Source organism: Hippocampus guttulatus, chromosome 3, assembly GCF_054856545.1.
Source record: "Hippocampus guttulatus isolate MCC_2025c chromosome 3, RoL_Hgut_1.0, whole genome shotgun sequence".
Lineage (NCBI taxonomy): Eukaryota > Metazoa > Chordata > Actinopteri > Syngnathiformes > Syngnathidae > Hippocampus > Hippocampus guttulatus.
This window is the reverse complement of record NC_141263.1, coordinates 27731688-27752338: the sequence shown is the minus strand read 5'-3', so window position 1 is coordinate 27752338 and position 20651 is coordinate 27731688. Positions and strand designations below refer to the sequence as shown.

Here is a 20651-nt window from a genome sequence, read left to right as displayed (position 1 = left end):
AGTCTGTAGCTCTCACTTTCAAACAAATTGATGGCCCCCCTGGTATCAAGTATGACATGAGCACACATGAAGCCATTTGCATCGCTGCCCTCAAATGCTGTCACCCGCATTTTCCTTTCGGTGGCATGGTCGCGGCCCACTTTTCTCGACTTTAAGAACAGCAAAGAACACGTTTTAATTAAAAATAGCATTCGGCAACACATGTGTAGTATATTATATTTTCAAAAGCTGTTTCGGATGAGTTTCACGTGCTTTGCCAAAAGCACGTGAAACTCAGCATGAGGTTGGCTAGCTAGAATAAATTGGCGGCTGAAGCGCTTGTAGGCGGCTGCACTTCCTGTCGCTTGTTCCACGTGGGAACTTGATTCGCTTCTATACTGGAACATCAAAATCAAAGTAAGAATACATGTCTGTCATTTTTCAACTCGCTGGCCACCAGTTGAAAACCACTGCTTTGGATGATGAAACGCAGAGAAGTTCCTCTAAAAGGCATGAGGACGAACTCCTCTCCAACCGTCAGATATTTGCTACGGACGTCGTGATGGCATATTGTGTTCTGTTGATGTTCACACCCAAGAGAGACTCGGTGCTTGTGCCTTGCGGGATCCCATGTAAGTTGGAGCCCTTTCTGACATCTTTCATCAATACCACGTGTTCTGACATTGATTGCTGTGTTCCTCGGTGTCCTGGCTTCTCAGCACGCGGGTCGTACGGCGAGAGAGCAGCTCTCCTGTTCATTACTCGGGGGACTCCATCAGCTCCTCAGAAGACTGACAGCTACGACAGGCAGAGCCGGAGCCGATGCCGACACGCTCCTGATTAGCCTGTCACTCCGGATGGAGCGAGGCAACAAATGCACGCAAGTCATGTCCTCGGGCTTGAGAAGTGGAGATCACTAATTATGCTCGGACTGACAATGAGACACTCGTCTTTGATATTTCACTTTATCCGTTTACTTGGTCAATTAACAACATGACATAACAGATTGTTCTCAAAGCGACGGCAGGGGATCAGTTACAGTTGTGTCAATTGAAGGTTTGTTGTTTTTAACCAGACTGCAAAAAAAATGAGTTTTTCTTTGCATTTGAATTATTGAAATTCATAAATGTAAAATTATTAGGAGGGTTTCAATATAAGCATTCTTTTTTTTCTTTTCTTTTTTTTTGCCAGGGTTGATAAAACATATGAAATGAATGTTTTTATGACCTTTGGTCGGTTGATTTGACTCAAAAATGAAACCAAATCTCACTAAACATTGTAGCGGACCATCACGTAGGTCAAACATGAAAATCTCTCAAATTGGTGTGAATCCCAAATGGACAACTTGACTTTGGCCCTTGTCAATCACTTTTTAATGACCTCCTAAAGTGGACTTGAACAAGATTCACCACAATGTACAGCCTGGCTCTGATTCTTCTTTTTCTTCTTCTTTTAAGCAAATGAACAAATTATTATTCTAATTATGGAAACAGCTTCAATGATGCACAGCCACCAGTAGATTGCAGCGAGTCACCATTTTAGATATACGATCATATAAAACCGCTTGCTTTGAGCCTCGGCTAGATTCGGTGGCAAATTGAATCATTGTACAGAATATCCCGTGGGTCTTGAGATAAATAACTCAAGAACACATCCAACAGACATCATCGAAGATCAGCAACTTCCTCTCCTCAAAGCTCAGTTGACAAGACAACTGTTTGTACGTACACTTTCCGAGAGTGACGTGTTGTGCAACTTTCTGTGTCCACTCCGCCGGTCCCTCATACAGTCATCATCCATATACGGTCGTCCTATATTGACCAGTGTTGAAGCGTGACGGAAGAAGAACGTGCTGAATAATTCAGACTGAAAACAGAAGGAATCGATCAAAATGGCAAAAAACAAAACAAAACATGATGTGACGAGCATTGCAACGCTAGGAGGCTGTCTAGGAGGCAGTAAAGGACAGCTTGTCTTCAATATGACATGTCAATCAAAGTCACGTGATTTTGAAGTTTGGCTTTCCAACGGTAATGCTGAGAAGAAAAAGACTCCCGTTTATTATGTTCGTCAAGCAGATGCTAAGTAATTGTAATTTGCGATCATGGAGCTTTATTGGTCAATTACTCGCTCAAATCAAGTGGCTAGGCCTGATCTAAGCGTCTTATTACAGTCAATTAAAAGAAACGCTCTCCGAGGTGGTAGATGAGTCTGAGAGGGAGGTCTCGCCACATGCTCACTATATCACCAGGTAATGAATATTTTCATTAACTTGCGACCCGCCTCCGATCATTTCATTTCCTCACCGAGGGTTCAATACTTTAGTGGCTCAATAATGAGTTTGATTTATGTGCCCCGCTTTAATGAAGGCGGGCGATCACTTCCCCGTCCTCCTCTCGCCAAGCGCTCTTGCCCAGCCTGCCGGCTTCTCCCGTCAGATTAGGGCGAGGGTAAGAATAGGCCTCGGTGAATCGAGACGGCTCGCGAACAAGAAACGGACACTCGCTTGATGAAATATTTACACCTGCATCATTGTGGGGTGAAGGCGGCGTTCGCGTGCAAACCACGACAAGGGGAAACGTGGCCTTTTAAAGAGTGAAGAAAACATATGTGAGCTTTCTCTGTCGACGGAGTAAAATTGTCAAAGACAAACTATCCCTGCCTTGGGTATCGCGAGTGAATACGAAGCAGATCTGGGCTCAGTGCATGCAGTCAAGAATTCATCTATTCTGTCGTTTCAGTCACAGGAGAGAAAACACGGATGGAACTTTCCATCCGGGAATCCAAAATGGACTCTCCATCCATCTCCGGTCACATCATCCACTGTGGAGCACAAAGTGACACAAGGATGTGAGAATCAATCCCATGACAGGTGCGGGATGGCCGCCGTGTGACTCGCTACGGTACCCGTGGCGAGACGGGTTCCAGAACGTACTCCCAACAAAACAATGTCTGCTTTCAAGTGAATTCTAATATTTCAGCCACAATGATTGTGGCCTGTTTTTCTTTTACTTTTGTTATTCAACAGTGAGTGCGTTGCTTTCGATCACAGCTTTCACCGATTTTCTGTTTGGACTCCAACAGATCCGTGGCCTATTTTAGAAGCAAGCTCACTCATCTAAAAACTCAAGCCCTCTGGCTAGCTGCGCGTCGACGTTACCTCAGATTCAAGATTTCTCAAAACGTGACTGTCAGCAGAATAATACTGGAGCACAAGCCAAAGGCAAACAAAAAAAAAAAAATCATGCAACTCCTGCTTGCATTGTTTTCTTGTTGTCGATTGGCCAACGCAACCTCAATCTTCATCGGGAAATAGTTGCTATGATGCTAATTCGATTTTTCCTGAATATAAGATAATCGGTCAGAATACTTTTCAAGCGTTGTGCAAACAGCGAAATGTACCTCGGAGCAACTCATCAACCGGCAGTAGCGGGTTTGAGCTCCCGGGCCAAGGCGAGCGGAGTAGTAAAGCTCCTCTTCAGAGCCACATTAAAACGGCGGCGAATTAGCGAGCTGGCCCGACTGTCCATCTGTGCCTCTCCCAGGAACATTTTGCAAAGCCCGAATGCAGCTCTCTCTGCCATTACCCCTCGCTCAATTATTGATGGCAATTATCATGGCACACTTAGACGCGGCGATCACAATATATTCTTAACAAGAAGCAAGTCAGCGGGCTTGGTGTCCTATCATCTTTTATTTCTTGGGGGATGTGCTTTATTCCCGCTTCCCTTGAATTATCATTCCAAAGGAAAAAAAAAAGGTAAAACTCTAAACTGTAAATCACGTATCATATAACTGGCATGGCTACAAGGTCACATACGCAAGCCATCGCTGTAAGAACGAAACAAGGCCACTCGACTATGATTTCCCATAAAAACAAGCCTGCCCCCCAACTCTCCGCTGCGACGATAAATAAAATAAAAAATGACTATAAAATTGTTCCAAATCTGCCAGTGCATAACATTGGAACCTTACCAACATTAATGAAAAGAAAAAAAAAGAATCATAAATTAATTTTTAACACAGACTAACTTTGTCAACAGAGTTTATGAGTCTGTATCAGAAAAGTTTGCCTGAAAAAAAAAAATCCTCATTTCAATTAGAAACATTTTTTTGCCCGTCTAATTGATAATGATTATCTCCGTCTCTCTCCGGCTTTCTTTTCATACACATTAAATATTTTCCCATGGCGTCTCTGAAGGGTTTGCTCACAACATTTCATAGGTGCATTTGGAAATTCACTCCGACGCCGCAAGACATCGTTTTTCAGCGGGGAATCTGAGAGGCCAAGTACGTTCCCCTTTTATGAATTAACAAACGTACCCTTGTTTTTGTTGTTGTTGTGACAAGCTGACAGACTCCCGGATGATGCGAGCTGCTTTGACTCCCATTTTGTGGCACTCTGAATAACTGAACCGTTCCAACAATGTTTTGAGTCTCCGAACGGTCCGAATGGCGCACAGCATACTCAGAGTGGCTTTCCAAATGCACTCTTAATCTCCTGCTGTGTGCTTTGTGCGCGCATGCATGGTGAATTAAAAAAAAACAACAAAAAAAAATGCGAGAGAAAATCCCTCCCTCGCACACTCTGACAATGATAGCACCACTGCCATCTACCGTAGTGGATGCACAATTACACTTTAATACGAAAAAAAGAGCACCCACTATTTGAGAAGCACCGGCATCAAGGAAGATACTTCTCTGCTCTACCAAAGCAGTGCATTTTATGCATGGTCTAAAAACATTTTTATATTGTTATTTATAGAACAGATTTGTAATTCACAGTGTTGCTCGATAAAAAAAGGTACAGTACATCTTGTTTGTGAAGACTGAAATGTCATCAAGATGAAATAAACAAAGAAAGATTATTATAAATGATTAATCCATCACAACATACCAGAGCAATGCCCAGTTTAAAGTTTTTACTTGTGTTCAATCTGCCTTGTGCAATAAATATGATTTCTGATGAAGCAGAGTACATTTTAGTCAATGTTTGTCTCTGGGTGAAGCAGCCGCGGCACGATGGTCGACTGGTTAGCACGTCTGCCTCACAGCGCAGAGGTGCAGGCTTCGATTCAGGCCCCGCCCTTCCCGTGTGGCTTTTCTCCGGGTACTCTGGTTTCCTCCCACATTCCAAAAACATACACGGTAGGTAAATTGATCACTCCATATTGTCCCGAGCTGTGATTGTGAGCATGAATGTTTGTTGGTCTATGTGTGGCCTGCGTTTGGCTGGCAACCGGTTCAGGGTGCCCCCCGCCTACTGCCCAAAGACGGCTGGGATAGGCTCCAGCACCCCCCGCGACCCTCGTGAGGAAAAGCGGGTGAATGGATGTGTGTTTTACTTCGCAATACCCGTGAACCAAAATATTAATGGTAATGTATGACCAAAAAACATTCCAAATGAGATTAAATAAAAAAAAAAAAGACAAATTCCAAAACCGGCTACAAGCCACGATGTGTCCCAAAGCCCTGTCAAGTAGTTTCAAGCGTGAAGCACTCCGATTCCTTGGCTGTGGCTGTCCTTTCTTTCCCCTTCCACTGCAGAGGAAGGCCCTAGCTTGCTGCCTTCCAACGCCGCAGGGCATGAAGCTAGGAGGCAGTGAGTTTCCATCAATTAGTGCACCCCTGCGGCCTCCCCGCACAAGCCACCTTTGACTGCGCAGAGATATTGATTAGTTCAGCTTCGCTGTCAGGTCCGGACCGGGCAGGCCAGGGTGATCCAAGGCCTTCACCTGAGACAAGTTCATGTTGAGTTTCTGACACGTGCACACGCACACACACAATGCACGCACATTCGGGAATGCTCCCTCAGATGACTGCGAGGCGAGAGTGAGGAAAGATGAGAGGAAAAGTCCACACCAGTGGCCTGTCAAGAGGCTGACGGCTGGGAACTGACAGCCGCTTGTTAGTTTTCTTACACATCTTGGCACTAGTTGCGATGAAATTTCCCAACAAAAAGAGACCCCTCCCCCCGCCACACACACAACTCAAGACTATATGAATAAACTACATCCATATTTTGTTTTGTTTGAGGGTGACCATAAAACAGCAACGGAAAGAACAAATATGCTATCTGGTTGATGATTTTGTGTCACTGAAAGGTCAAACTGATCTGAGCGGAGCATCCGTCCATCCATTTCTATGCATGCGAGTATTGTAGCCTAACTGTACTCATGACGTCGTCCAAATAGAATAAATGGCTTGAATTTGTCATGTAAATCTGTTTTTATTGGAGAGGTAGAGAAGCATTTTTCAACTGATTCTGACCCAGCCAAATATTTAATTGAATTTTTTGTTGTAATTTTAGTAAGTAAGTAAAGTGAAGGTCGGAGCGATTAAGGTGGGCAAAGGTGCCCACAATATAGCAATATATCCATGTTGATCGGTAAGTAGGCGTGAATGTACAATATTCTTGCGCATCAATGTAGTCGCATTAATCCCCCCCCCCCACCCCCCTCCCCTGCTCCACTTGACGTTAAGCAGGCAGAACAAAGTTAATGTTGAAGAGCTGAGACCCCCTGTGGTTCTTAACGCTGCGATGAATTGAACCGTTTCACCTTCGTCTTTATCGCTGTGCTCACAGGAGCTGCTATGCCATTATGGCGCCGAGTCGAGCACTCCGTCGTGGGGAACGGCAGAATACCTTCAGCCGTCTTCGCTGATTCAGCCATTTTAAGTGCCGTTCCTTCTGACATGAGCTTGGGCACGACTGCCAAGTCAGATGGCGTCAGATCACGGTAAGGTAGCGGTCCCCAACCCTTTTGGTCACGCACCACCTGAGATCGGCAACCATTTTTCTTTTCATCGCTTTTGAATTGCCGGTTTTAAAGCAGTGCTACTGACAAAATGCCTTTTTCATTCCTTTCAAACGATCTTGCTCAATAGCACAACAAGTGTAGAATATTATAAAGTAATACAGTAAACTAATAAGAAATGGACCAATCAGCAATAATAAATACAACTTACAATGTAAAGATAATTATTTTTAAGGTATGGTCCTACATACGACGTTAGCCTCATTGCTACTTGCAAACATGACCAAAAGATGACACCATTGATCGCTGCTTTCATCCAGTGATTGCCGGCGACGTATGAGTGACTAAACTGCTAACGTTTAGGTGAGCGGGCTGTGCAAATTCTGCTCGCATTTTCATGCTTTCCACTTGATCGATTGGGTGCTACTTGTTCAAATAATTCAACAGGTTTCTCGTATCGCCTTGTTTTGGACGACGTGCCATGCACGACTGTTCCTCCTCCACGTCGCCAGCGGAGGAACTTCTCTTGTCAAAACGGCGTCATCGTTGGAAATCGTGGCCGCCCGGCAGCTGGGCATTTAGCTGTACGTTTGGTCAGTTTGTTTCGATGATTTTCTGTTTACCGCTCCTTCTTTCACTTCTTGGCGGATTCTGTTTATTTCGGCTTGCAAACCAATGTTAGAAGGGGGACCTGGATGAGCTAGAGTTGCACACATTTCCCCTAATGGTGTAAATATGCTCACAGCTCGCCACTGGTGGCGCAATATCAAGTCATTATTCACGACATTACAGTCCCAAAAACTTCTCAGTGTGTTTGCAAAAAGTTATTCAATACACGCTGAACAGAAAATGCGTCGTCTGCTTCGATTAAAACATTCAAACTATGGCCAATTTGGATGAAATAATTCAAGAAGTCATCGTAAGTGACAGAGAGATACATGTTGCATTTAAATGGGACATATTTCCTCTTAGATAGAGACACGTTGCCCACTTTCATTTTATAATTTGGCCCACCTGCCTCTTGCTTGCGGAACGTGTGCGAGGTGCGCCCCAAAACCTTTTTCAAATTGACTATGTCGCCTCATTGCTTCCAGGGCCAACAGGGCAAAGCAACGCTCGTAATTGACAAGAGAATTAGCAAAAGCTTAACTATATGGCAGGTGATATATCATTACCCATAGACTTGACCCCCGGTGACCCATCCCTACTCCCATGTGGCCTCTTGCTCAGGCTTGCGTGCAGAAGACGGGGGCTGCCGTCCGCCTCTGGAAGAGCTAAATCAACAGTGTCTGGCCACTGCGTTTTGCTTGAATGGTTTCATGAAAAACTCATCATCTGTTCATTTTGGAGATCAAACATATGCGCGGCGCAAATGCACAATGATTAGGAAAAGCAATCTGATCAACCTTGAAGAGATTCTGGTCCAGATCTAATACATTTCAGATGACAATTTCCACTCGCCTGCTGCCACCGCTTCATAATTCTCGCCCTCAATCCGCCCGCCATCTTTTCTATGCTCCTTAAAGTTGAAGAACAAGACCTAAAGGTGTTATCTTGTTTGCAATTGCAATTCGATGGTTGGTTGCATGGGGCGGCCCGGTAGTCCAGTGGTTAGCACGTCGGCTTCACAGCGCGGAGGTACCGGGTTCGATTCCAGCTCCGGCCTCCCTGTGTGGAGTTTGCATGATCTCCCCGGGCCTGCGTGGGTTTTCTCCGGGTGCTCCGGTTTCCTCCCACATTCCAAAAACATGCATGGCAGGCTGATTGGATGCTCTAAATTGTCCCTAGGTGTGAGTGTGGGCGTGGATGGTTGTTCGTCTCTGTGTGCCCTGCGATTGGCTGGCAACCGATTCAGGGTGTCCCCCGCCTACTGCCCGGAGACGGCTGGGATAGGCTCCAGCACCCCCCGCGACCCTAGTGAGGATCAAGCGGTTCGGAAAATGGATGGATGGATGGTTGGTTGCATTTCCTGGGTATTTGTCCAAAGTGTGATCAAGTCAATGTTTCCGAGACAAGACAGGACACTTTGGCTGCGATGTGGCTCGCTTTCAAGTCACGAGCACACTCTTTCGTTCATTTCGTGCCTTTAAAGCAGTTGCGCCCAAACCTTCGTGTGTCATGGACCAGTTGAGACAAGTACATGCTCTTAGCCGACCTTATCCTGACAACAAATATAATTGGAGACAAATCCAACTTTTCATTAACATAGTTTGCATTCATTTCAAACAGTGTTATGGGCCACAAAGAAATGAACTAATCGGGAATCATAAATAACAATCGAGAAGAGAAAGTTGAAGAGAATTAGTGGAGTCAAGTTGATCCGGTGCAAGAGAAAGCATTTCAAGTTGGCCGATTTGGGCATTCCCCGGAGACGGGGAGAGAAAACGATGATTTATGACACGCAAAGACTCTGCCGCCCTTAAAAGAATTACCCGCCGATGCGCCTGTGCGGCTGAAGCAAATAAAGGGAAAATAAATAGTGGCTATGTAATGTTTGATACACCCGCTAAACGTAATAACATTTTGGCGTTTCCCACAAAGTGGAGCGGAATGAAATTAGAGGTCCCTGTAGTGTGTAATGAAACGTGGCATCTCCCAACTCTAATGCGTTTTGTCATCATGAGGCCATATTAATGCTCCTCTCCAACTTTCTATTGATTGATGGGCGACTTGGAAATCGAGACAAGCACAAACATTCCCATCAGGGGAGCGCGCGGGCTGCATTCACTTTAAGAGTACGGGATGAAATATGAGGTGAAGAGCTACAATGACATTTGCAAGATTTACTCGAATGCACTTGAGGTTTGCCTATGAGAGGGCCCCTCGCTGAAAGCCACTTGATCGCGCGCGCCTCATTTTGATGTCAAACGCGAAAATGTCAGGATTTCACACGATTTGTGTTGTACTTGTCAGCGGGTTGCCGGAAAGTCAAGCCAAAGGGGATTTGGTCACGTGCGAAATGGCAATTCCGAAACAAAAGGAGCGCTTCCAACTGGAGCGGATGCATATCGTTCGCTCATTCGTTTGTCAATTCAACATAAGGTCTTCCCTCACATTTCACACATTTCGAATTGTGCTTGAAGTTTGCAGTTTCAACGTTACTGAATTTTGTGAAAATGAGATCATGACAACTTTTGAAACCGCTACGTGCAACACACACACACACACACACACACACACACACACACACACACACACACACACACACACACACACACACACACACACACACACAGAGAAATAAACAGGTGTGGGGGGGGTGATAGTTGCTGACACATATTTTTGGTTTAAAAATTATCTTGAAAAACATTGCATACTCCTGTCATGAAGGTTCGAAAGGGCATGGATGGGAGGTCACTTTCAAGCCCCCCCCCCCTCAACCTGCTCAGAGCCACTCCCTTTAAGCATGATCCTGATAAGGGAGTGACACCACCCTCACCAACGAGTAGCCACATAAACTCAGAGCACCAAGTTCATTGGGGAAAATCCCAGCCAAAAACGGAGACAGCCTGTCCAGCAAAATTGCCGAGGTAGACATTCTCCTCCAATTTTGATGATTGGAACGAGAACAGTTTTTTTGCACCAAAAAGTCTGTTGACTTCATATAGTGACTTGATCTGAATCCAGATGATTTTATTTCATGCAACCACTTGACAAAATAAATTGAGTAAATTCAACCAAAACTTTTTTTAGTGTTTGATGACAATTGTTTTTTTTTTATTGTGCTAATCGTCGCAGGGCCCAATTTTAATTTTGGACAAACTATGTCCTTCCGATTCCAAATTTCAAGGAACGGTTTAAAAGCAAAGCCCAAAAGCACAAAAAACAAAAGTCTCGCTCTCAGGAGGTTCATCAACCAAACAACCCCCCCCAAAAAATAAAGAAGACGAGGGAGCTTGGTTTTGAATCTGCTCACGGTGCCAGTCATTTCTTTTGCCAGCTGTCACACTTGAAAGTTAACAACCAGCCAAATGTCTTTTGTAGTTTGCGGGCCCAGCTGAAGTCCCCACACGAGATGGCCCTTAAATGGACCCGCGGCCATCCCGCTGGGACCCAGTAGGATGAAATACTGCCGGGCCACAATGCGCCGAGCGACGACAAATCTTCAAGGCATTAGCGCTCATTACCAAAGCTCTCCTCGGGGCAAAACGAGCAGATACACACCGTAAACTTCCCGGCTGCATGATCTTATGCAATAACTTGACTGAACTCACACCTTCTGGTGGCGTCGGCCTCATTAATTGTTACTGGGAGGCGAAGTAATCGCCAATTAAGCTCAGTGTGTCTAATTTTACTGTCACCTTGCAAAGGCAGACGAGGAGGAAGAGAGGGAGGAAGAGAGGTCATTATCGGCCGATGGAGGGGGTGGGGTGGGCGTCGGTTAATCTGTGAATAACGGCAGGGGCGGTGGCGGCTCGGTGTGGAGGGGGGGGGGGGGGGGGGGGTCGGGGGCGGCTTTTTGAGGGGCCAAGCTTGCTTGGATTGTGTTGTCTGGCAGCTCATCTATATTTTATGCCCCCACTCAGACAAATGAAAGCGGAGCCACCCGGAACAAGGGGGAGGGGGGCACCTCTGACACTTCAAAGTGAAGTCCTATGGGTGGCTTCTTATTGAAGCTCGTCCTGTGCGTAGCCCGACCCGCGTGCAGTCGCACCCCCCCCCGCCCGCCCCCGCCCCATGCTGAGAAGCTGCTGGGGCCTCATTAACCCTTAAACAGGCTTGAGAGGGGTGCAACATCCATGAAACTAATTACCCGAGCGACACACGGATAGACATGTGACCCAGCTAACACACACACACACACACACACACACACACACACACACACACACACACACACACACACACACACACACACAGAGTACGGATGAGAGCAGCCGTAGAGGTATCGTGGATCTACGCCCCAGTGTTGCCCCTAATTGAAAGCCCCAACCCTAATTTTGGGTGGTACTGCTATTCCCCCCCCCCCCCCCCCCCCCCCCACCTCCATGACCATATTTGCCATCACACAAAAGCGCTATGTCACAATTAGCGGAATATGAGCGTGATAATGAGGAGAAAAGAAAAGATGAAAGGCGAGAGGAGGGACACAGGAGGAACAAAAAAAGAGAGAGAGAGAGAGAGAGAGAGAGAGAGAGAGGCACATATCAAAGAATGGTCTAATTGAGGTAACGCAGTCTGCCTCATTTGCATGAGACAGTGCAGCTCAGCTTCACTTGGCCATGTCTAATGACGCTAATGTCTTGACAAATTAATTTTGCTAATTAGGCACGCCCAGTGGTGCTCACCGACAGATTAAGCAGATTAAACAAACAACTGCTGACGATCCCTCAGCGGCCTGAAAGGTGCTTTTTCTCTGGGTGTGTTTTCCTGCTGACTCTGTGTTACTCCGACAGGGAGTCCTCAAACTTTCTTATTGCTTTTACATTCACTGAAATTCAACCAGGACAGATTTTATCCGAGGTGTCTTTTTTTTTTTTTTTTTGTTACAAAAATCTGAATCATCATTCTGGATGCCCATCAGCGAAGAAAGCGAGCAACGTTACAGAGCTTGCCACGCGTTGCCGGCTGCTCATTGAAGCCGACCAGCCATCAATCTTGCCTCCAAGTTTTAATTCTTAGCCTCTACTGCGGTTCAAGCACAGGCCCCACCCTCCCCAAGCCACACCCACCTCACAGCACCCAGGCAGTGTGTGCGACAGCTGCTGCCCTCCACGTCGCTGGTAAAATGAATAGATTATGTGCGGTAATTAGGCGTGGAGCCGAATCAGCGGACTCTGGGGCGAGCCCTGAGGGGAGAGGCCTTAGGTCTCCATTTTCGTCAACAATGTCACATCGGAAAAAAAAACAACAACCCCAGACCGTATTTTCATGACCAAGAGTTTTATCGTACGCTGGAGTGCGTTTGTGGACATTTTTGCTATTTAAGAACACGTGAGGTCAGAGGTCATTAACGTACCAGAGAAAAGGCTTGGCTTGGCTCAGCAAGTTCCGATTCATCGCAGAGTTGGTTGATCGTGCAGTTGCCCATGAACTTTGTCGGTCTTTTGTTGCGTGTGCCCCAGCTTTTTGGGAACGTGTTGCTGGCATCAAATTCAAAATTCAAAGTGAGTGAATACTTATGTCATTTGGATTCTGGTTCTATTTGTAATTTTTAAAAAAATGTCCTAGTTTCTTTGTAATGGTGGAGTGTAAGTACAGTGTTTTTTTTTAAAATATACATCAGGGATTATTATGCAAGACCCCCTCACCCCCTCCATTGAATTAAAAGGATGTCTGTCAGATTGCAATTGTTGTACTCGACATTTTGCCATTTCACCAAACCAATCTATCAAATTAGAAAAAAATTGCATCCAAAAAAAAAAAGAATGATGAAAAGTCTGCACCTGACCACTCCCAGCGCTTTTATTTGACATTTCCGGCAGCATCTTGAATGTCGCACAAAGAGAAGAGCAGGAACACTTGATGAAAGTCAAATGCTGAGCAGGAGGAGGCCGGAAAAAGAGAGAGCGAGAGAGGGGGGGAGGACACCATCCGGAGTTTGATGCCGTTGTACCCGCCCCTAGGCTCCGAAACGCCACCCAGCATTTGCATTGGACTCATTTTGGGTGGCACAGTGCTGGGTGACCCGCCTGTGATCTCCTCCGTGATTAACATATGCTTGTTAGTCAAGGTCGGTTGACCGCTCGCAGACTCCCCTCGGACATTTCTGGCCGGTCTTCTGTTTCGGTCTGTTCACAAATAACACTTATCAGCACCGTCTACTGGGCTCGAGCTGATCAAATTTACTCTACAAATGAGTCCGGAGCGTTTTAATGAGGTCATGAATATGAAGCTGGAGCGGTATTTGTCCAATCTCACCAAACCTCATTTGGACATAATGAAGACATGGACCCACTTCTGATGATTCTCTCCATTTTGCAGGGTTCTTGCCCTCTCTCTGAGAAAGCAAATATAATCTGCGGAACCAAAATCAGGATAGCAGAGGATATATATATATTTTTTTAAAAACTGCCTTAAAGAGCCACGTTTAGCCCCTTTTGATAATGTTGTTGGCAGCCTTTTAACCCAAAGCTGTTCAGCTCGCTTCTTCATGTGAAAGCCCACTTACAAGCGGGGAAGGAAGTTAACATGCTAATGTCGCTGGGTGATGCTAATACAGGGCTGAATTAACATGTCATAGATGAGAGCATTTGTCATATAGGAAAACAAGAAGACCAAACGGAAACATGACGTTATTTCATGTGGAATATTTCAGTTTGGGCAATCTTATTTTGAAGAGGAAGGGGAAATGAGGCATTCCTAACTGAATTTCTGGATTTATACCCATTGGGCTTCTACGAGAAATCAGAAATTAACGAAGGGTAACTTTCAACAAATGTTTTTGAATTTTTTTTCCGACTTGGTATATTTTAGCATCCTGACCAAATTGGAGCCCTATTGTCAATCTATTGTGAAAGACTACGCCAATGTTAGTTTTCACATTCAAGACCTGTGCATTTGGCATACCAGATAAAATCACTTGACCAGAGCAGATTATGTCCGAACCCCCCCCCCCCCCAAATCAGGCAGCGGCCTGAAGAATTTTCTAAGCGCTACTTGTGCGCGCACGAATGAGGTCCCGATGCCCCCATCCTGTAATGCGGAGGCGTCTTTGCGACTTGTGCGTGCTGTTTGCACTCGGCGCATCTCAGGGACATCAAAGCGCTGTGCAAACTGAGCCCCTGGCAGCTCTTTACAATCCCATCTCCCCTTTCTGTTTAAAGCAGGCAAGAGAGAAAAGACCCAACCTAATAAAAGAGGCACTATTCAAAAGAAGAATAGACGGCTCCACGGTGTGTCGTGTTCACGTCGCTTGGCGTGTGCATCTCGGAGACGAGGAAAAGGGGGGTGGGGGGACGGGAGGAAAGCACAGTGGATGATGGTGAAAGGGTGGCTAAAAGGTGTTTATGGTGAGGCAGAAATGAAGGCAGGCAGGGTCACCTCGTTCTCCTGGGTGGTGTTGGCACCATTTGTTTCGCCAATGAGACAGAGCACAGGGAAGAGATTGCACCGTTTTTCCAGCTTTTTTGCATGGCATAGGTGGCCCCGTGTCATCCTCATCGCTTTGCCGAAGAAGGGAAAAAACAAAGCACAAAAAAGGAGCAGCTCGTCGCCCTAAATAATTTTGGCTGCGGCCTGTCAAGCGGCAGCACTCGGCACGGAAAATAACTGCCCCGGCCAACACTTTCCTGTCCATCATTGTTTGGTTTTATTTTCATTTGTTGAGAAACCCAACAAGTGTATTTGCGGCGCATGCGTCTTCATTGTTTGCGTCTCCATTATGTGATCCGTCTAAATTTGCGCTCTTTTCTTTTAATGGCTGAAAGGCAGCGAGTGCGGAGGGACAAGAGAGCTCCGTGCAATTGACGTTGTAAAATAAAATACTTTGTAAAAGGGAAATAAATGCCGCAGCCAGTGGAAGATTCATGCGCTCAAATAAACTGGGGCTTTTGAATTTTTAATTGGGGAGCCCTAATTATGGCCATCAGACAGTACTTCTAAACACTCTCTCTGCACTTTCTTCCCATTGCTCTTTCCCCCAACCTCTTCGGTTTAGCGGGCAGACGCGGGCTCGGTCCGCGTGTATTTTTCCATGCTATTAATATTTGATGAAAATGGGCCAGGCTGCATCAGCTGCTCATCGCCACTAAGAACACGGCCTCCATTATGAGCCCCGTGCTTCCTCTCCGCCGCGTGCATTAGCGAGATGACGGAATGCAACCGCGTGGGCGGGAGGTGGGAAATGCGCGCGGCTTAAAATTATGGGGCGGCGTGCGCGAGCGAATGGTCGTGCGCGGGAGCCGGCTCATCAACCATCGCTGTCGATTGGCGCTATTAAATGGTGAGAAACAGTTGGGTGTGTGCTATAATTGAGCTGACGCTAATAATGAAAGCATCTCGAAGCCCTTGGCGATACGCTACAGATACTGATGCCCCTAATCATTCAGCCGTTGGGCAGAATGGAAGAATATATTGGCTTCTTGGCCTGGAAGAAGGGTACAAAGATTTAAGACGGCTCTAAAAAGAACGTGGAGCCCCATCTTTCCCCAAGCCGCTTCTGCTCTGATATGCAGTCGGCGCAAATCAGCGAGCCCGAGAAGTGAGAGCGACAGCACTCATTGATCCTCAGTGTTATTCAAGTTACGACGGGCAGGTGATGCTTGATTGAGGTCATCGCCCTCCGACGCTCTTCTTCACTTGTCCCTCCTGCAACACGAGCGCACGCAGGCACTCATGTTGTTGGTCCCCACGCTTTGCTCACTGGGGAATGAGGGGAGCCATGTTAGGGATCGGGAGTTTGTGTAAAGCCTCAGTCAAGGACCTCCATAATGATCAACTCAACCTTGTGACTCCTGTCTGAGAGCTTGCTCCCTGGGGAGCGCGCGCACGCGTGTGTGTGTGTGGGGGGGGGAGGGGGGCGGAGCGGGGCGGTGCAAGGGGATTATCCCAATAATTTGAAGATGATGAGAAATAAAGAAAGGATTATACAGATTGTGGATCCTATTTGGAGACATTCAAATTGTCATTTTAAAATTAATGGAACATCTTGGCCCAAAATAAAGCAAACTGCATTTTTGGGCAAGGCAAGAAACACACATTCACCTTGTAATGTTGAGCCAAATAATTTAAAAAAATGTTGTTGTTTTTTTTTAGCATGACACTGCTCGTTAACGTGTGTGCAGAATCCCCAGGCAGCATGCAAAGATGCCCTCCAAGAGGCGGCACAGGGGTGACGCGAGCAATTTGATTGATTTGAATCTTGCCTTTGAACTTCTTGCGGGAGGAGTCAAACATTTTGCCAGCCTATTTGAGTTGTGAGATGAGAAATAGCGCACTCAAGAACATCACAATTTATTCTTTCATCAATTGCTCCATCAAGTGATGAATGACGCTGCCATTAGCTGTAATAAAAGGGAGTGTTGTAAGAATAACAGTAAAACACATTTGGATGTGTAAATGCAGTAAGGTGTTTTTTTTTTGGGGGGGGGGGGAGGGTAGGTAACTGGGTCATAGCACAACTGTGCAATAATCAAGACAATGTTGTTGTGGTGACTTTTGGCTTGTCAGGAGCTACCACAGCGAGTGGCTTGCATCATTTCATGAGTGCAATTTATTATTTTTTGACCTGAAGAAACGTATATTTTCATGGAAAAAGTTTGACCAATATTGTGTCCAACGATGCCCACTGGGCATCCATTGCAGCCTGGTCATCCCGGAAGGGGGATTCTCCCATCTGCGGCCCCTTCTCAAGGTTTCTCATTTTTCTCCAGATGGAGTTTTTGGAGTTATTCCTTGCCCTCCTGACTTGACTTTGTATTTTCGAGAATATATCTTTTTTTGAATTGAGACAAAAGTTGCATGAGAATACAGGTGTATTACCAAATTGAAAAAAGGATAAGAAACTCTTTGTGCTTTTTATTTATTTATTTCTTTAAATGGTGTCGTCCAAATATCATTTATGCAGCTTCTCTCAAATCTGCCAGCCTCTTTGCAAACCAACTTACACACCCGTGCAAATGCCCCTTTTCTGACATTGCTTTGTACAAATCTCTGCTGTGTATGTATGTATAGGGCACATGCGGACGAACAAACAACCACGCTCACCGTCACACCAAGGGACAATTTCGAGGATTCCATTAGCCTGCCATGCATGTTGTTGAGAGGAAACCAGAGTAGCCGGAGAAAACCCACGCAGGCACGGGGGCAACATGCATACTCTACGCAGGAAGGCCGGAAGTGAACCCTGCACGTCTACACTGTGAGGCCCCCGTGCCAACCAGTCGAGCACCGCGACGTTACCTGCTGATACTTTCCCCGTGTACATGTAAACGCCATCTTGTCCGATCAGGACTCCGATACATCTAAGAACTTGTTTTTCGCAAGGACGTCTCTGAGTTCTCCCACGCTCCCAAGTTCTCTTTCGGTTGTTCGCATCAGCGGCCAGAGCATAAATGCTCCTAAAACATGAAACGACCGATCTGCAAGTTCCATTTGACGAGGCCAAAAAGGGGCAAACTTTGCACTGAAGCTCGGCGGTGACGGCAAATGCAAAGAGACGGCGGTAAGTAGAGTAGAAAGCACCTGTCATCTCCGGCTCTCGGCCGACTTGATCAACATCAAATTTTAATTTCCCTCCCCGAGTTGTGCACTGAAAGGTTGTTAACGCCGGCGCCGCTGACTTTTGCTCGTTGTGAAGCCAATGCAAGACGGGCAATGCGGCATGAAATGTGCCACGTATAAAACCGGAGGGTGACAGAAAGACAGAGGAGGGTGTAAAATAAATGTCCCCCATTTCAACTTCCCACCATACATTCCGATCTATTATTGATGGCCGCAGATGCTATTTAAATGAATTGTACATTTGTGAATACAATATCCATCTGTTACATACTAATGGAGCCCAACTTCATTAAAATGAATCCCCGACCTTCGTTGAATGATCGCCTATCGAGTTAAACATGTGCAAATAAAAATCCTACCAAGGGAAATAGATAAGACCGTTCCTTCAAAGGCTTTCCCAAAAGCTCGGCGCCAAACCCGGTGAATACGGGACCCAAAACAACTCTAAACGGTTGGCGCCTCGACATGGCGGCTGTAATATTTCTTAATTGGGCCACGGAAATCACACGGGCCTTTTGTTGAGCTGCGCGCGAGCGGCGAAGGGAAGCGTTCTCCTCCGACCGACTCTCGCTTGTTCTCTCCCTCTCATTTGCATATTCATTGAGATATCAATTATTTATCCCTTAGCACAATGACTGGCCGCATTAGCATGTGGCTCCGTGCAGTATAACATGGCGGCGTGTGCAAGTGACTGAATAATACATCGCGCATGTCAGATAAATCAGTGGCAAATACGAAGGAATAAACAGACCGCAATGCTGTACAACGGGGATAAAGGTTCAAGATAAAGATGCGGGTAAAAAATAAAAATAAATGCGGCAAACAGAATCGAACCTTGTAATTACTATTTTGTTCATTTTGAAATACGGGCCAATAAAAAAAATGCAAGCAGTATGTTTGTTTTAAAACTAAGTTCTTGCTTACATTCAAGTAGCAAACTCTTCAAGTCATTTATATTCAGAATGCACACCATATAGAGGAGATACAGTACACACACACACACACACACACACACGGTGTATATACGGTTGAAAAATCCGGTTCACTTCCTCGATAGTCATGCACTTCTCTTGAGTCACTTCCAGACAAACCCAATTGGATCCGACTATGTTGAAGCGCAATCCTACACGACTACTACAAGTCATAAATGGCTGAACTGTGGCCCTTTTCTGTCACTCAAGCATGCATGGGAATTATCGGCCTCAAACTCAGAAGAAAAACAGGAATTCTTAATCCACCTTTTTGTGTTTAAATTCGATTGTGTGGGCCTGATGTGTTGTATCGCCTTTGACGGACGCACACGCTCAGGCGCCCTTTTACAAAAGAATTGCTCTCCAAGCATTTAGTGCGGGAACCAGAGCGCATGCAAAGGTAAGAATGGCTTGCAATATTCCGAAAGCTCTCATTCAATAACGTCATTACCCCTGAGACACATTCCTGTTTCCATGCTGGCGCCCATGTGAGTCGTTCGCTCAGCCCATATGATGATGATTATTATTATTACTATTATTATTGCAGGACGCACACACACCGAAAAGAGATGACTCATCCCAACCTAATTTCAGCATTGCAGAGCTGCAACTCAACCAGCTCCGACCTGAGAGGAGGAGAAAAAAAATGGCCTCTCCATCACACGCGCACGCGCACACGCACGCACTCACTCACGCGCGCTTAACCACACAACACTCTCAGCTCTCCGCCGTATCCACGTGCACAATCGGCCTTAGCGCAGAAGAGATGACCGCACTTACTTTAAAATGTCCCGTGAAGGAAAGTTTTAGGGTGTTTTTTTTTTCTTCTCTCTCCCTCGCCTCCCTCAGACCAGACCTGCGAGTCGAGCCCAGAGAAAGCGCCGCCGCCATATGCTCCCAGCCGTTACCACGTCCCAATCAAAGAGCTCGGGCTCAAAAGTATCTCGCCGCCATTCATTTTCGACATTTTCCCCCCCGTACGGTCTCCCACCTTGCACGGATGCAGACTGCGCTCTCTGCATCTGCTTGCACAAGCACAATCAATATGGAAGGAGAGAGCTATTTTATGATTGGAGAAGTTGTTGTGTTTTTGGTGGTGAAATTCATTATTTAGTATCTGAACCTTCAGCAATTCAGTATCATTTATTCATAAAGTCCCTTTTTGCCAGGAGGAAATGGATACAGCTGCAGCAGGCGAGAGAGAGAGCGAGAGAGAGAGAGAGAGAAGGGTGGGGAAAGAAGGGGTGAGGGGGGGTGAAGAGAGAGAGAAGCAGGGAGGAGGATGAAGAGAAAGTGAATGTGTGTGGGTGTGCTGTAATGGGGGTGCAGCCGGGGTAAGTAGACGGATTGATGATATTGATCAGGCACCTCCTGAAATAAAGGCATCGGTGGTGGGGGGGGGGGGGGGATGAAGAGGTGAGATGGCTGCGTGGAGGGGAAGGCCTTGAACGCCACGCGCCGACACCGCGATGAAAGAAGCCCTTCTGACGAGCGAGACGGGTGCAGGCGGGCGCAAGCACGCCACGGAGGCACGCGGGCGGATTGTGAGGAATCACTCGAAATGATGTTTGTTTACTTTGCAAAAGCACAGCAGAAGGAGAGCAGAGAATGGGAGTTGTTAAGTGGTTGAGGGGGGGGGGGGAGAGAGAGAGAGAGAGAGAGAGCTTGCTTTGTAAATTTGCCCTTGTGAAGCTGCAACTATGGGCCCTACAAGTGCTGACTGATACCGCCGCTGCTCCTCTCTTTGAAATAGAAAAGAAGCCCAGCCGCATAAAAGGAG

At 46.3% G+C, this 20651-nt stretch overlaps 1 long non-coding RNA gene across 6 annotated transcripts in view; it reads right to left on the bottom strand.

Annotated features, from left to right (window-relative positions):
- LOC147208052 (uncharacterized) overlaps nucleotides 1–19895 on the bottom strand; it is a 66418-nt gene extending 46523 nt beyond the window's left edge. For all 6 annotated transcript variants that reach the window (XR_015100536.1, XR_015100539.1, XR_015100538.1 and 3 more), the window contains exon 1: nucleotides 19652–19895. This is a non-coding gene — a long non-coding RNA (uncharacterized LOC147208052). The remainder of the gene's footprint in view (nucleotides 1–19651) is intronic.
- Nucleotides 19896–20651: the final 756 nt, after the last annotated feature.